Below are 15,419 nucleotides of genomic sequence, written 5' to 3'. Positions count from 1 at the left end.
TTATAACCCCTGAACGTAAGATTTCTAACCCCAGAGGTAATGATGTATAACCCACGAACGTAAAGATTTATAACCCCTAGACAAACGAGATCTAACCCCCAAACGTGAGGTTTTATAACCCCCAAGCGTAAGAAATCTAACCCCTGAACGTAAGGATTTATAACCCCTAAGTGTAAGAATCCTAACCCATGAACAGAAGGATTTATAACCCCCAAACGCAAAAAATCTAACCCTTGAACGTAAGGATTTATTACCCCCAAACGTAAGTAATCTAACCCCCGAACGTAAGGATTTATAACCCCCTAACGTAAGAAATCTAACCTCCGAACGTAAGGATTTATAACCCCCAAGCGTAAGATATCTAACCCCCAAACGTAAGTATTTATAACTCCCGAACGTAAGAAATCTAACCCCCGAACGTAAGACTTTATAACGCCCACACAAAAGAAATCTAACCGCCGAACGTAAAATTTTATAACGCCCAAACAAAAAAATTCTAATCCCCGGACGTAAGCTTTTATAACCCCCAAGCGTAAGAAATCTAACCCCTGAGCGTAAGGATTTATAACCCCTAAACGTAAGAAATCTAACCCATAAACGTAAGGATTTATAATTCCCAAACTCAAGAAATCTAACCCCATAACGTAAGGATTTATAACGCCCAAACGTAAGAAATCTAAACCCAAACGTAAGGCTTTATAACCCCCAAACAAAAGAAATCTAACTCCCGAACGTAAGGTTTTATAACCCCCAAAGGTAAGAAATGTAACCCCTGAAAGTAAGGATTTATAACCCCCAAACGTAAGATATTTAAACCCCGAGCGTAAGAATTTATAACCCCTAAACTTAAGATATCTAAGCCCCAAGCGTAAGGATTTATAACCCTCAGACGTAAGAATTCTTACCCCCGAACGTAAAGATTTATAACCCCTGAACGTAAGAATTCTAACCCCAGAGGTAATGATTTATAACCCCCAAAAGTAAGAAATCTAACCCCAGAACGTAAGGCTTCATAACCCCCCAAAAAACGAAATCTAACCCCCAAACATAAGAAATCTAACCCCCGAACGTAAGGCTTTATCACCCCCAAACAAACGAGATCTAACCCCCAAACGTAAGGATTTTAGATCCCCAAACTGCGTAAGAAATCTAACCCCCAAACAAAAGAAATCTCACCCCGGAACGTAAGGATTTATAACCCCCAAACGTAAGATATCTAACCCCCGATTGTAAGTATTTATAACGCCCGAACGTAACAAATCTAATCCCCGAACGTAAAACTTTATAACGCCGAAACAAAAGAAATCCAACCCCCGAACGTAGGCCTTCATAACCCCCAAGCGTAAAAAATCTAACCCCATAACGTAAGGATTTATAACCCCTAAACGTAAGAAATATAACTCCTGAACGTAAAGATTTATAAACCCCAAACGCAAGAAATCTAACCCCCGAATGTAAGGATTTATAACCCCCAAACGTAAGAAATCTAACAACCAAACGTAAGGTTTATAACCCCAAAACGTAACAAATCTAACCCCCGAACGTAAGGATTTTTAATCCCCAAACTGCAAAGGAAGTCTAACCCCCAAACAAAAGATATCTAACCCCCGAAAGTAAGGATTTATAACCCCCAAACGTAAGAAATGTAACCCCTAAACGTAAGTATTTTTAACGCCCGAACGTAAAAAATCTAACCCCCGAACGTAAAATTTTATCACGCCAAACAAAAGAAATCTAACCCCCGAAAGTAACCTTTTATAACCCCTAACCGTAAGAAATCTAACCCCTGAACGTAAGGATTTATAACCCCTAAACGTAAGAAATCTAACTCCTGAACCTAAGGATTTAAAACCCCCAAACGCAAGAAATCTAACCACCAAACGTAAGGATTTATAACCCCCAAGCGTAAGAAATCTAACCCCTGAAGGTAAGGATTTATAACCCCGAAACGTAAGAAATCTAACCCCTGAAAATAGGGATTTATAACCCGCAAACACAAGAAATCTAACCCCCGAACGTAACGATTTATAACCCCCAAACGTAAGAAATCTAACCCCCGAACGTAAGGTTTTTTAACCCCCAAACGTAAGAAATCTAACCCCCGAACGTAAAGATTTATAACCCCTAAACTTAAGAAGTCTGACCCGCAAACGTAAGGATTGATAACCCCTAAATGTAAGAAATCTAACCCCCGAATGTAGACATATATCACCCCCAAACGTAAGAAATCTAACCCCCGAATGTAAGGATTTATAACCCCCAAACGTAAGAAATCTAATCCCCGAACGTGAGGATTTATAACCCCCAAACTGCATACGAAATCTAACCCCCAAACATAAGAAATCTAACCCTCGAACGTAAGGATTTATAACGCCCGAACGTAAGAAATCTAACCCCTAAACGTAACTTTCATAACGCCCAAACAAAAGAAATCTAACCCCCAAACGTAAGCTTTTATAACCATCAAGCGGAAGAAATCTAACCCGTGAACGTAAGGATTTATAACCCCTAAACGTAAGAAATCTAACCCCTGAACGTAAGGATTTATAACCCCCAAACACAAGAAATTTAAACCCCGAACGTAAGGATATGTAATCCCCAAATGTAAAAAATCTAACCCCAAAGGTAAGGATTTATTCCCCCCAAACGTAACAAATGTAACCCCAAACGTAAGGCTTTATAACCAACAAACAAAAAAAGTTTAACCCACGAACGTAAGGTTTTTTAACCCCCAAACGTAAGAAATCTAACCCCTGAACGTAAGGATTTAAATCCCCCAAACGTAAGATATTTAAACCCCAAGCGTAAAGATTTTTAACCCCCAAACTAAAGATATCTAAGCCCCAAGCGTAAGGATTTATAACTCTCAAACGTAAGAATTCTAGCCCCGAACGTACGGATTTATAACCCCTGAACGTAAGATTTCTAACCCCAGAGGTAATGATTTATAACCCCCGAACGTAAGGATTTATAACCCCTAAAAGTAAGAAATCTAACCCCCGAACGTAAGGCTTTATAACCCCCAAACGTAAGGTTTTATAACCCCCAAGCGTAAGAAATCGAACCCCTAAACGTAAGGATTTATAACCCCTAATTGTAAGAATCCTAACCCCTGAACATAAGGATTTATAACCCCCAAACGCAAGAAATCTAACCCTTGAACGTAAGGATTTATAACCCCCAAAAGTAAGAAATCTAACCCTCGAACGTAAGGATTTATAACCCCCAAACGTAAGAAATCTAAAGCCCGAACGTAAGGATTTATAACCCCCAAACGTAAGATATCTAACCCCCGAACGTTAGTATTTATAACGCCCAAACGTGAGAAATCTAACCCCCGAACGTAAAACTTTATAACGCCCAAACAAAAGAAATCTAACCCCCGAACGTAAGCTTTCATCACCCCTAAGCGTAAGAAATCTAATTCCTGAACGTAAGGATTTTTAAACCCTAAACGTAAGAAATCTAACCCCTGAACGTAAGGATTCATAAGCCCCAAACACAAGAAATCTAACCCCCGAACGTAAGGATTTATAATCCCCAAACGTAAGATATCTAACCCCCGAACGTAAGCTTTCATCACCCCTAAGCGTAAGAAATCTAATTCCTGAACGTAAGGATTTTTAAACCCTAAACGTAAGAAATCTAACCCCTGAACGTAAGGATTCATAAGCCCCAAACACAAGAAATCTAACCCCCGAACGTAAGGATTTATAATCCCCAAACGTAAGATATCTAACCCCCGAACGCAAGGATTTATAACCCCCAAACAAAAGAAATCTAACCCCCCAACATAAGATTTAATAACCCTTAAACGTAACAAATCTAACCCCTAAACGTAAGGATTTATAACTCCCAAACGTAAAACATCTAACCCCCGAACGTAAGGATTTATAACCCCCAAACGTAAGAAATCTAATCCCCGAACGTAAAGATTTATAATCCCCAAACTTAAGAAATCCAACTCCTGGACGTAAGGATTTATAACCCCCAAACGTAAGAAATCTAAAGCCCGAACGTAAAACTTTATAACGCCCAAACGAAAGAAATCTAAAGCCCGAACGTAAGGATTTATAACCCCCAAGGTAAGAAATCTAACCCACAAACGTGAGGATTTATAACCCCCAAGCGTAAGATATGTAACCCCGAAACGTAAGTATTTATAACGCCCAAACGTAAGAAATCTAACCCCCGAACGTAAAACTTTATAACGCCCACACAAAAGAAATCTAACCTTGGAACGTAAGCTTTTATAACCCCCAAGCGTTAGAAATCTAACCCCTGAACGTAAGGATTTATAACCCCTAAAAGTAAAAAATCTAACCCGTGAAAATAAGGATTTAAAACCCGCAAACGCAAGAAATCTAACCCCCGAACGTAACGATTTATAACCCCCAAACGTAAGAAATCTAACCCCCGAACGAAAGGATTTATAACCCCCAAACGAAGGAAATCTAACCCCCAAACAAAAAAAATCGAACCCCCGAACGTAAGGTTTTAAAACCCCCAAACGTAAGAAATCTAACCCCCGAACGTAAAGATTCTTAACCCCCAAAAGTAAGAAATCTAACCCCCGAACGTAAGGATTTATAACCCCTAAACGTAAGAAATCTAACCACCGAACGTAAGGATTCATTACCCCCAAACAAACGAGATCTAACCCCCAAACGTAAGAAATCTAACCCCCGAACGAAAGGATTTATAATCCTCGAACTGCGGAAGAAATATAACCCCGAAACGTAAGAAATCTAACCCCCGAACGTAAGGATTTATAACCCCTAAACGTAAGAAATCTATCCCCCGAACGTAAGGCTTTATAACCTCCGAAACAAACGAGATCGAACCCCCAAACGTAAGAAATCTAACCCTTGAAGGTAAGGATTTTTTATCCCCAAACTGCGTAAGAAATCTAACCCGCAAACATAAGAGACCTAACCTCCGAACGTAAGGATTTATAACCCCCAAACGTAAGATATCTAACCCCCGAACGTTAGTATTTATAACGCCCGAACGTAAGAAATCTGACCCCCGAACGTAAAACTTTATAACGCCCAAACAAAAGAAATCTAACCCCCGAACGTAAGCTTTCATAACCCCGAAGCGTAAGAAATCTAACCCCTTAACGTAAGGATTTCTAACCCCTAAACGTAAGAAATCTAACCCCCGAACGTAAGGATTTATAACCCCCAAACGTAAGAAATCTAACCCCTGAACGTAAGGATTTATAACCCCCAAAGGTAAGAAATCTAACCCCCGAACGTAAGGATTTATAACACCCAAACGTAACATATCTAACCCCCGAACGTAAGGATTTATAACCCCGAAACGTAAGAAATCTAACCCCCGAACGTAAGGATTTATAATCCTCAAACTGCGTAAGAAATCTAACCCTTAAACATAAGAAATCTAATCCCCGAACGTAAGGATTTATAACCCCGAAACGTAAGAAATCTAACCCCCGAACGTAAGGATTTATAACCACCAAACGTAAGAAATCTAACCCCCGAACGTAAGGATTTATAATCCTGAAACTGCGTAAGAAATCTAACCCTTAAACATAAGAAATCTAATCCCCGGACGTAAGGATTTATAACCCCGAAACGTAAGAATCTAACCCCCGAACGTAAGGATTTATAACCCCTAAACGTAAGAAATCTAACCCCCGAACGTAAGGATTTATAACCCCCAAACGTAAGAAATCTAACTCCTGAACGTAAGGATTTATAACCCCCAAACGTAAGAAATCTAACGCCCGAACGTAAGGATTTATAACCCCCTAACGTAAGAAATCTAACCCCTGAAAGTAGTGAGTGAGGGACCACGGTTTTCGGATTTTCGAGGTGGTTTCTCATTAATCTGAGGTGGCATAAATTAACGCTGATGACGTCACCGCTTATTGTCTTGATCACTCATTATAGGATGACGTCATATTTAAGTTTAGCCTTACCAACAGGTTATGAACTGGTTTGATAGGTTTATCAATGATGTCATGCTCTATTTTTAACTTATGGCAGTCATGGTCGGTATTACCGGTTTGACAGGTTTTTGAAGTTATTTTTGGATACATGACATCATGTATGTATGTTACATACATACATTATTGTATAGCTCCCCTTGGGGGTTTTTTCTGTTATACATGAAAATAAAAATAATAATAACAATAATGAAAACTATTTACATTTGGATGATAATATAGAGAGAAAGAAAAAAAATACGATAATAAAAAAACGATGAATTAAAAAATTCTTAAAAAGTCTTTTTTTAAAAAAAACGCTACGTTTTCCCGTGTTTCTGATATGCTTCAATAAATGATTGTATATTTTTTTGCTCCGCGGAAGATGAAAGCCTTTTGGCCTTTCGTAAGCCTACACTTGGGTAGTGTGAGGTCATTATTTTGCCTGGTGTTCCTTTGGTGAATTTTTGAACGGTGTTGAAGTCATTCTCGAAGATAACCGGGAGTTAGGTTGTTCATTCATTTGTATACAGTAGTCTATTTTCATTGTCCGTAAGCGTATGAAAAAGCGATTACTGCCAAGCACATTATTCACGAATTGTGAGTTTCAGTAATAATCATACATTTTCACTGATTCTATTTTGGATGAATTTGATCGAGATTGTGATTTTGTAGGTTATAAAAGGTGAAATCATACATCAGACATCGGACGCGTGTTTCGATTCACGCACCGTTACTTAAGCTATTATGTTAATTAAGTTGAGCTTTGTCGAGGATTAAACAGTAAAAACAGTCTTTTGTTGTCTTTGTTTATGAATAAGAATATTACGGTTGATCGATTCCTGCCTGCTTAAATTAATTTGCATGTTATGTTTGGCGCGCACTGAAAAAAGTAAACACGCTCAGAATTTACTGAAAATTCTTTATTTAAATCGTTCAACAATTCAAGTACAAAGCAAAGTTCTTATGACAGCGTTAATCATCTTTATCCTCTTCATCGCTAGGGGGATAGAATGTCATTTTTTATGTCCTTTCATCCATGTGTGTGATTGCGCCACAATTTAATTAAAATTCATCCTCTTGAGAAGCCTTAGATGGATGATTTCTGTTAGTTCGCCGGGATCTTCTTGAGGGACGATCATCGTCATCCAGGTAGTTTTTAAACCGAATTCGAGGTAGTTTTTTTTCGTTTCTGTGTAGGTGAGGGTACTGTGTGAGGGGGTGTTAAGATGGACGAGGGAAGTGACGCTTCCGCGGGCGTCGCTTGTGTTGCGATTGGTTCTTGGCCAGCGGTCGCCTGTATAACCGTGGGCGTTTGGACAGCGGCTGCCTGTACAGTCACCGGTTCTTGATCTGGCATATGATTGCTAGAAATTTGTCTCTGTTCTTCAGAGTAGGGTAGATTTGATTCTTTGAGTCTGGAATTCAACTGTTGTTTAAACGTCAAATACTTGTTTTGCAGCTGCATGTAATGCTTTGCACTTTCGTCATCTCCAAGGTCTGATCGTGAGAGAAGACCATCCATTGAATCTTGTAATTTCTGCATTACTGGAACTACTGGGGGAGTCATTACGTTCTGTTGTTTGAGGTACTGTACTAGTTCCTGCGAGATATTGTCCGGTACCACTACGTTATCAAATCGTTCTTCGCCAGGTAGAACGTTCGTTCGCAATCTACAGTTGTCTTGAGTGGTGGTCAGATCAACTAGGAGATAACCAAAGTGCCTCTGTACGGCCTGCTCATAATGATTAATAAAGAAATCGGTGTGCCTGGGATACATTTGCTTAGCCAGGGTCAGAACTTGAAGTTTATCCCGAGGGTTCTTGAAAAGGACTAAGTAGTGACTGTTTAAGCTGATACTTCGACTGCCTTTTCCTTGATGAAATAAGTTCTGCACAATGTAAATTATGCTTAGGTTGCGATGATGGGATCCTCTTGTAAACAGGTTGACGATTCGCTTGTCTTCACCGGCATCAGCCATCTGATCATCGATCACCTTTAAGTTGCGTTGGTGGATGTCAAAATAGGAGTCGTGCTCTAGATTGGAAGGAATACCTCTGATAAATTCTATGCTTGGCATTATTGCCATCAATTCTAGATAAGCGGGCTGCCACTGCGAATAGCACCAAACAATCCTCTCTGGTGGTAGGTTGATTGCTCTTTGAGTCTGTTGCAACAAAGATTTTACCCAGACAGTCTTTCCTGATCCGGTCATCCCAGCAACCATACAAGTAAATTGATGTACAAATTGAAACCGCTGACACTTTTCTACAGAAAACGGCATAGCTCTGAAAGGAGTGAAACCAGCATTGCGGTGTTTAGACATCACGTGTCTTTGCATACTATCTTTTCTACTAAAGGATTTTTCGCAGAAGGAACAGAGCCAACTCATGTCATTGCGGCAAAGACTTAACGTAAATTGAAAAAAACGACGAATGTGTCACATTTATATAGAATTAACCCCTATTGTTTTCGCCACCACCCCCACCTCCACCACCACATTTCTATTGTTTTCCTCCAGCACTGCCACCGCCCCTCCTCCACCACCACGTTTCTATTGTTTTAACTCCACCACCACCACCACCACATTTCTATTGTTTTCCCTCCACCACCGCCACCGCCCCCACCTCCCCCACCACGTTGCTATTGTTTTAACTCCTCCACCACCACTACCACATTTCTATTGTTTTCCCTCCAGCACCTCCTCCTTCTCCTTAAGTCTATTACTTCCCCCACATCCCCCACATCCTACACAATAAAAGGGGAACTTACTTTCTTAAACTCATTCCATGATCATGTCTCGCGTTGTAAAGAACAACCGGGGTTTCCTTCAGCTCCTTTCTGATTGCCCTTCCAAGCAGCGTCATTTTCTCTTGAGAACAGCTACTCCACAACAGTTGCATGCGTTATTGCAAGTTATTTATAATGTACTTACAGAAAACATACCAGTGTCTGAAGAAGTTAGGGCCATATTGCGTTCGCATAAGGATGCTCTTCTAAATCTTGCTCAGCGAAATGTTCCTTACAAGACAAAGAAACAAATTCTTGTGCAAGAGGGCAGTGGGTTTATACAAGAATTACTGACCCCTGCAATTAGTAGCTTGGGGTATCTTATGTTATAAAAGAGACCGTGGATTCTGAAATTTGGTCATTTGTGTCTATCTTTTAACGAGTGCTTGTCGATATGAAGAGAAAGATGGATTGGGATAAAGAGAAGGAAAGTGAAATGGAGGATTACTCAACCTCTGATGAGGAAAGTGACGAAGAAGAACCCCGGATAAAAGATGTCTTGAACAACCTTTCCAACGCCGTTGCCAGAAAGCACGCTTCTGAACTATTGCATAGTATGGCTGCTTCTAAAAATATCTTGTTCTGGACACCTAGTGGACTGTTGCTCCGAAACCAGCGTGCAATACCAGTAACAAACATCTCAGAGCTGGTCGAGTATGTGTTACTCCCTCATAACGAAGATGTCGCCAAACCCCGTGCGCTCAATACTTTCCTAGATGGACTGGCAGAGCTCGGAGTGAATAAGCGACTGATCAAAAATAAAAAACTTCTAAGCGATTTGTTAGAAAAAGAAAGAGGATACCAAGATAAAGAGGACGAATCAGGTAATGAGGCTAATGATGAAAACTTGTCGGACAGCAGTGAAGAGGAGGAAACCAGTTCTGAAAATAGCCAACCTGAGTCTCATAACAGCGGCCTGGAAAGTGATTGGGAAGAAGAAGAGGCCGAGAATAGTAGCGACTCAGTTGAAAATTCAACGATAGCTCAGGCAAAAGTTCATGATCCGTGCCGACACTGCAACAGTTCACATGGATATGATACCGTAGTCATGAAATGTCCTAAGTGCTTTTGGAAAGATAACTGTAAAGTTTGCCCTATATGTGATCACAAGATTCCTCTTGAACGAAAGCACGCGAAGGAATCTCTCCGTCGATGTTATGATTGTGGAGAGTCACACACATGGATGAAAGGACGTCAAAAATGACATTCTATCCCCCTAGCGATGAAGAGGATAAAGATGATTAACGCTGTAATAAGAACTTTGCTTTGTACTTGAATTGTTGAACGATTTAAATAAAGAATTTTCAGTAAATTCTGAGCGTGTTTACTTTTTTCAGTGCGCGCCAAACATAACATGCAAATTAATTTAAGCAGGCAGGAATCGATCAACCGTAATATTCTTATTCATAAACAAAGACAACAAAAGACTGTTTTTACTGTTTAATCCTCGACAAAGCTCAACTTAATTAACATAATAGCTTAAGTAACGGTGCGTGAATCGAAACACGCGTCCGATGTCTGATGTATGATTTCACCTTTTATAACCTACAAAATCACAATCTCGATCAAATTCATCCAAAATAGAATCAGTGAAAATGTATGATTATTACTGAAACTCACAATTCGTGAATAATGTGCTTGGCAGTAATCGCTTTTTCATACGCTTACGGACAATGAAAATAGACTACTGTATACAAATGAATGAACAACCTAACTCCCGGTTATCTTCGAGAATGACTTCAACACCCTTCAAAAATTCACCAAAGGAACGCCAAGCAAAACAATGACTTCATACTGCCCAAGAATTTTTTAATTCATCGTTTTTTTATTATCGTATTTTTTTCTTTCTCTCTATATTATCATCCAAATGTAAATAGTTTTCATTATTGTTATTATTATTTTTATTTTCATGTATGACAGGAAAAACCCCTAAGGGGAGCTATACAATAAAGTATGTATGTAATATACTATATGATGTCATGTATCCAAAAATAACTTCAAAAACCTGTCAAACCAGTAATACCGATCATGACTGCCATAAGTTAAAAATAGAGCATGACATCATTGATCAACCTGTCAAACCAGTTCATAACCTGTTGGTAAGGCTAAACTTAAATATGACGTCATCCTATAATGAGTGATCAGGACAATAGGCGGTGACGTCATCGGCGTTAATTTATGCCACCTCAGATTAATGAGAAACCACCTCGAAAATCCGGAAACCGTGGTCCCTCCCTCACTACTCCTGAACGTAAGGATTTATAACCCCCAAACGTAAGAAATCTAACCCCCGAACGAAAGGATTTATAACCCCCAAACGTAAGAAATCTAACCCATAAACGTAAACTTGGAAAAGTTCACATGAACAAGAATCTTGAATTAAAGAAAACATAAACTTACCAACATGACCAATAAATATTATATCAACATGTTCCCTCTTGTCTTTAAATTACTCTTCTTGAACTTTGTTCTTAGAGCTGCTTATCTTTGTAGGCTTTGCTTCCTCCTCCTCCTCCTCCTCCTCTGCCATTTCAACATCATCAACCTCTTTATCTTCTACAATAACCAAGTGTTAAAACAGGAATCACCAAAAATGGTTCAACTTAGAATGAAAGAGATTCTCATTCTTAAAAAAGTTAAACTGCACCAACAAACATTTGATTGAAAGAGCAAATTTGTTTTTATTGCATCATTTCTGAGCTACAAGAACAGTGCATGCCTAGTGGCTAATGCCAGACTAACAACGCCTGTGATTGGCTGCATGAACATGTGTCACCTTAATTTATACATAATTTTACAAGGGAGGACTATGAGACTCAGCTCAGGACGTGATTCGTGCATCTGTACTTTAATCACAAACTAATGTCTGCACCAATCAACGCACACGTTTTATACTGTCCATTGTATAAAATCCATCAATTGAAAGTTATTTAAGTACTCTTACCTTCTTGTTCCATATCCTCATCTGGTTTCATATTTGAAGGATCCACATCTCCACCTGAGCCAGTTCCCTTTGGTATACAATAATAAAGCTTCTAAAATCATTCTTTCAACCAAAGCTTAAATCAAAAGGGCATCTGAGTGACCAACATTTTAGCCTCAAAATCAATCTCACCATTCACCATATATAATTATACACTGAAGGTCTTAGGGTGTCCAAAAAGATATTTTTTTCACCCACAACAAAATCTTATAATTTTTGGCATTCTTTGGTTCTCTTGAAACAAATGCATCATTTACATGTAAAAGGGTTACATGGAAAGGGAAAATGCTAAAGAACACTTGACTGAATCTCTCTCTCCAAACTCCAATTTTTTTATCCAGTTCCTGTTTATCAAAGACCAAAATATGGCACAGGCCAAAGAGAACTCTTTCGAGTGTCCTTTCGATTTTGATTTGCTCTGGAGGAAACAACTAAACTTCTTTCACAGGGAGATACATTAATTCAGCTGTCAACATGATTTACCAGAAGTTGACAATGATTGGTTCTCATGTGACATTTGATGTGACAGTGTAGGCCCCAAGGGAGCAAGCCATTTGGGGGCATTTGGTAAAATGTCTGGGCTCAGCGGCAGGCGTTTCCTTTCCTTCCCTGCCCCTACCCCCTGCTCCTACTTTTTTGCTCCTTTTTGCCCAATCGCTGTCGTGCGTCTTTCATGCTTGCCCCACTTGGCTTAAAGGAAACGGAAATGACTGCTACGCAGACTATATTTTACTCAGCAATGGAAACTCTCATGTAGTATGGTATAATGTTAAAAGTGGCCTTGTTGCAGTTGTTATGTACTGATCATCTAGAAACTTCAACAATCCTCCCTCCCCCCCTCTGGCAGCTCCTGGATATTTCAGCTTTTGAAAACAGTACTGGCTTGTTCAAATTCCCACCCTCCAAGGCCAAAAACCTGTTCAAATGCCCTAGCCTAGCCCCAAATTTGATGGTGAAATGTCCAGCCCTAAAGACAAATGTTCCATTTTTTGGTATAGCTAGACTATACATGTATATGGATTGTTGGAAACTGGTTCATTTACATTCAATCAAATTTTCTATATATATATATACCTTTGAAAACACTGCAAAGTTTGTGGAGACCCTTTTTGGTGAGCCAATCGCCCACAATCCCCCTTGAACTTGTCCATGGATCAGCAACCATGACTATGACTTGCATTTAATAGACTTATGTGTTGAAAACAAATCACTGAATACAGTCGAACCTGTATTAAGCGGCACCGTATTAAGCGGTCACCCTCTATTAAAGCGGTCAGTTGTCAAAGTCCCGAAAATTACTTCCCTTATTTACTGTAATCCTGACCTGTATTAAACGGTCACCTCTATTAAGCGGTCGTGGTCACCCTATACTAAGTCCCAGCGAGCTGTTGCTATTGTCTTGACCTGTTTTAAACGGTCACCTTGTAAAAGGAAACCACTTAAATATGGTAACAAATAGCGTGCCAGGCAATTGAGCTTCTAATGAGCTGCACAATCGTGGCGTTAATATTTTACTAGTCTGTTTCAATACCATTTTCCCGCCGAACTTTCTTAACCAAGTAAGTGATGTATTCTGTGCAACCTGTTTTAAGCGGTCACTTAGCCATTCCCCGAGGGTGACCGCTTAATACAGGTTCGACTGTACCCTACTTGTAGCTTTTCACTGTCAAGGTGAACATTGTCTTTATTTATAGTATATAGCTTACATGTACCCACAAATTCTTCAAGATTCTCAGAAATACATGTAAGAGTTATTTTTCTGCAGAATTCTAATCTGCAGCTCAGTAGCAAATATTTGATTCTCATCTGTAAAATGAATGATATTTGATGTGGCTAAACTACAGTCGAACCTCCAGTACGCCACCCATAATGTCAAGGATATATGGTTGCTTACGCGAGGTGGTCGCTTACCAGAGGTCAGGGGGTCTAAATTTCAGGTAATTTACATATGGTAATCGTGGATACCTAACCCTTTTGCCAGTGCTTATGGAAACCCAAAGTAATAACTTTTCTTTAGACTGCCTGATTTGGGAGCAAACAGTAAATGGCATTTTTGCAATGTTACATTTCAAGCGTAAAACATCTACAACTTTCGCGTTTGTTTGTTTGTTACATAATCCAGTTGACGCTTTATCGCTATAATTTTTCTGTTGAATAAAACAAGGTTGAGAGAGTCATCACTGGTCATCCATGCACATGCATGCTATTTAAAAGATAAGAGAGTTTCTTTCCTACAAGGGATTCAACCTGATTAAAGTTCATTTCAGTGTACACTATAGTGCATGCGTATGCTATCAATTGTTTCAATGCTAAGCTATTTTGGGAGACACTTCCGGTATCTCTGGCTGTGAGATTTTAATATGGCATCCGCTGTAATGATGTGGGCCAATATGTTACAGCAACATATTTTGCCATTTCCGCCCATGAAAGAAACAGCAGATTGTGTGTCAAGTGGTTGCCTACGGGAGGTTAAAACAATTGAAAATTTTAAGCAATCATCTCTAAAAGTGGTCGCTTACAAGAGGTGGTCGCCTACGAGAGGTTCCATCTATAGTGATTTGACTTGAAAACTTTCGGTACTTTGGAAAAGTGGTCGCTAATGAGAGCTGGTCGCAAAGGGAGGTTTGACTGTATATTAATAAGATGTAATTTTGGTTGATATCTTTAATGATGCAGTATTTTCCATGAAACGATTGCAGGCTCAATTTCTGGTATTTCTCTGAAGAACTGCATTCACACAAAATGTGACAGCTGTTCGACACCTGATCATAACAAGATCTGGTGATAATTGGAATTTGATATTTGTTTCACCACCTCCAGTAAAGAAGAAAAAAGTGGGGCTTGTTGACATAATCATATTAACAGCAAGAATGCAAGCATACCTTCTTGCGCTTCTATTCTTTTGTCTGCATTCAAATAAGCCCTTCTTAATTTAATTTGAATACCAACAAAAGAATATGAAAATAGTAGCCATTTTGGAATAAGGTCTATAGGGTGAAAGAAAAAATAGGTGAGGAGAGCAGAGCACAGTATGGCATAAGAAAGAAAGGGAGGGAGCCTGTGGACTTTCTTTGAATGTCGCCATTCTGTGATACCAGATACTGTTATCATGATCTGATTGGTTAGATAGATGATTGTTGACAGTTTGGCAAACAGTATTATTTGACACATTGAATTGTTTGAATGTTGTGTGGTGTACATTGGCAGAAATAATTGTGAAGCTTCCTCGGCTTGCAGTTTGGAGGGGAAGAAATGAAACAAATCTTTTCCTCAAATCACTAGGCTTATAAAAGAGCTGAAGATTTTTCTACAATCTGTAGCTAAAAAGCAAGATGTTTTTGGAATATTTACTGACTGGTTTTGACAAGAGTTTGATCTTCCAGTTGCTTCCTTGGGTGTTAAAAGAAATGTGGAACTTTGAATGTTCTACGGTTGTAAATGTCACACCATTGGCGTTCATAATAAAGGACAAGGTTGAGAAGCTATCCAAATTAGGCCTCAAAGTGTTTGCAATCGGTGCTGGAGACAAATAAGTCTTTACTTAAATAAGTCTTCAGTTTGTATCGTACGGCCGGCGAATCTTTGTTGACCAGGGGTAACAAGCAACAGGCCAATTCCGAGTTGCTTTGAACCTCATTGTGAAAGTGAGGCTAAGTGCAAAGTTTTTATTATGAAAATTAGTTGTCATTCATA

The 15,419-nt window shown here is 39.3% G+C and overlaps 1 long non-coding RNA gene across 2 annotated transcripts in view; it reads right to left on the bottom strand.

The window, feature by feature from the left end:
- LOC146466165 (uncharacterized) overlaps positions 1-15,419 on the bottom strand; it is a 34,807-nt gene that overhangs the window by 17,760 nt on the left and 1,628 nt on the right. The window contains exons 2-3 of one of the 2 annotated variants that reach the window (XR_014868116.1): positions 11,688-11,754; positions 11,144-11,299 (exon numbers count right to left, since the gene is read on the bottom strand). This is a non-coding gene — a long non-coding RNA (uncharacterized LOC146466165). The remainder of the gene's footprint in view (positions 1-11,143; positions 11,300-11,687; positions 11,755-15,419) is intronic. The other variant, XR_014868117.1, reaches the window with a different exon arrangement.

Source organism: Pavona decussata, unplaced genomic scaffold (genome assembly GCF_977016875.1).
Source record: "Pavona decussata unplaced genomic scaffold, jaPavDecu1.1 SCAFFOLD_153, whole genome shotgun sequence".
NCBI classification, from domain to species: domain Eukaryota; kingdom Metazoa; phylum Cnidaria; class Anthozoa; order Scleractinia; family Agariciidae; genus Pavona; species Pavona decussata.
This window is presented reverse-complemented; position numbering and strand designations above follow the sequence as displayed.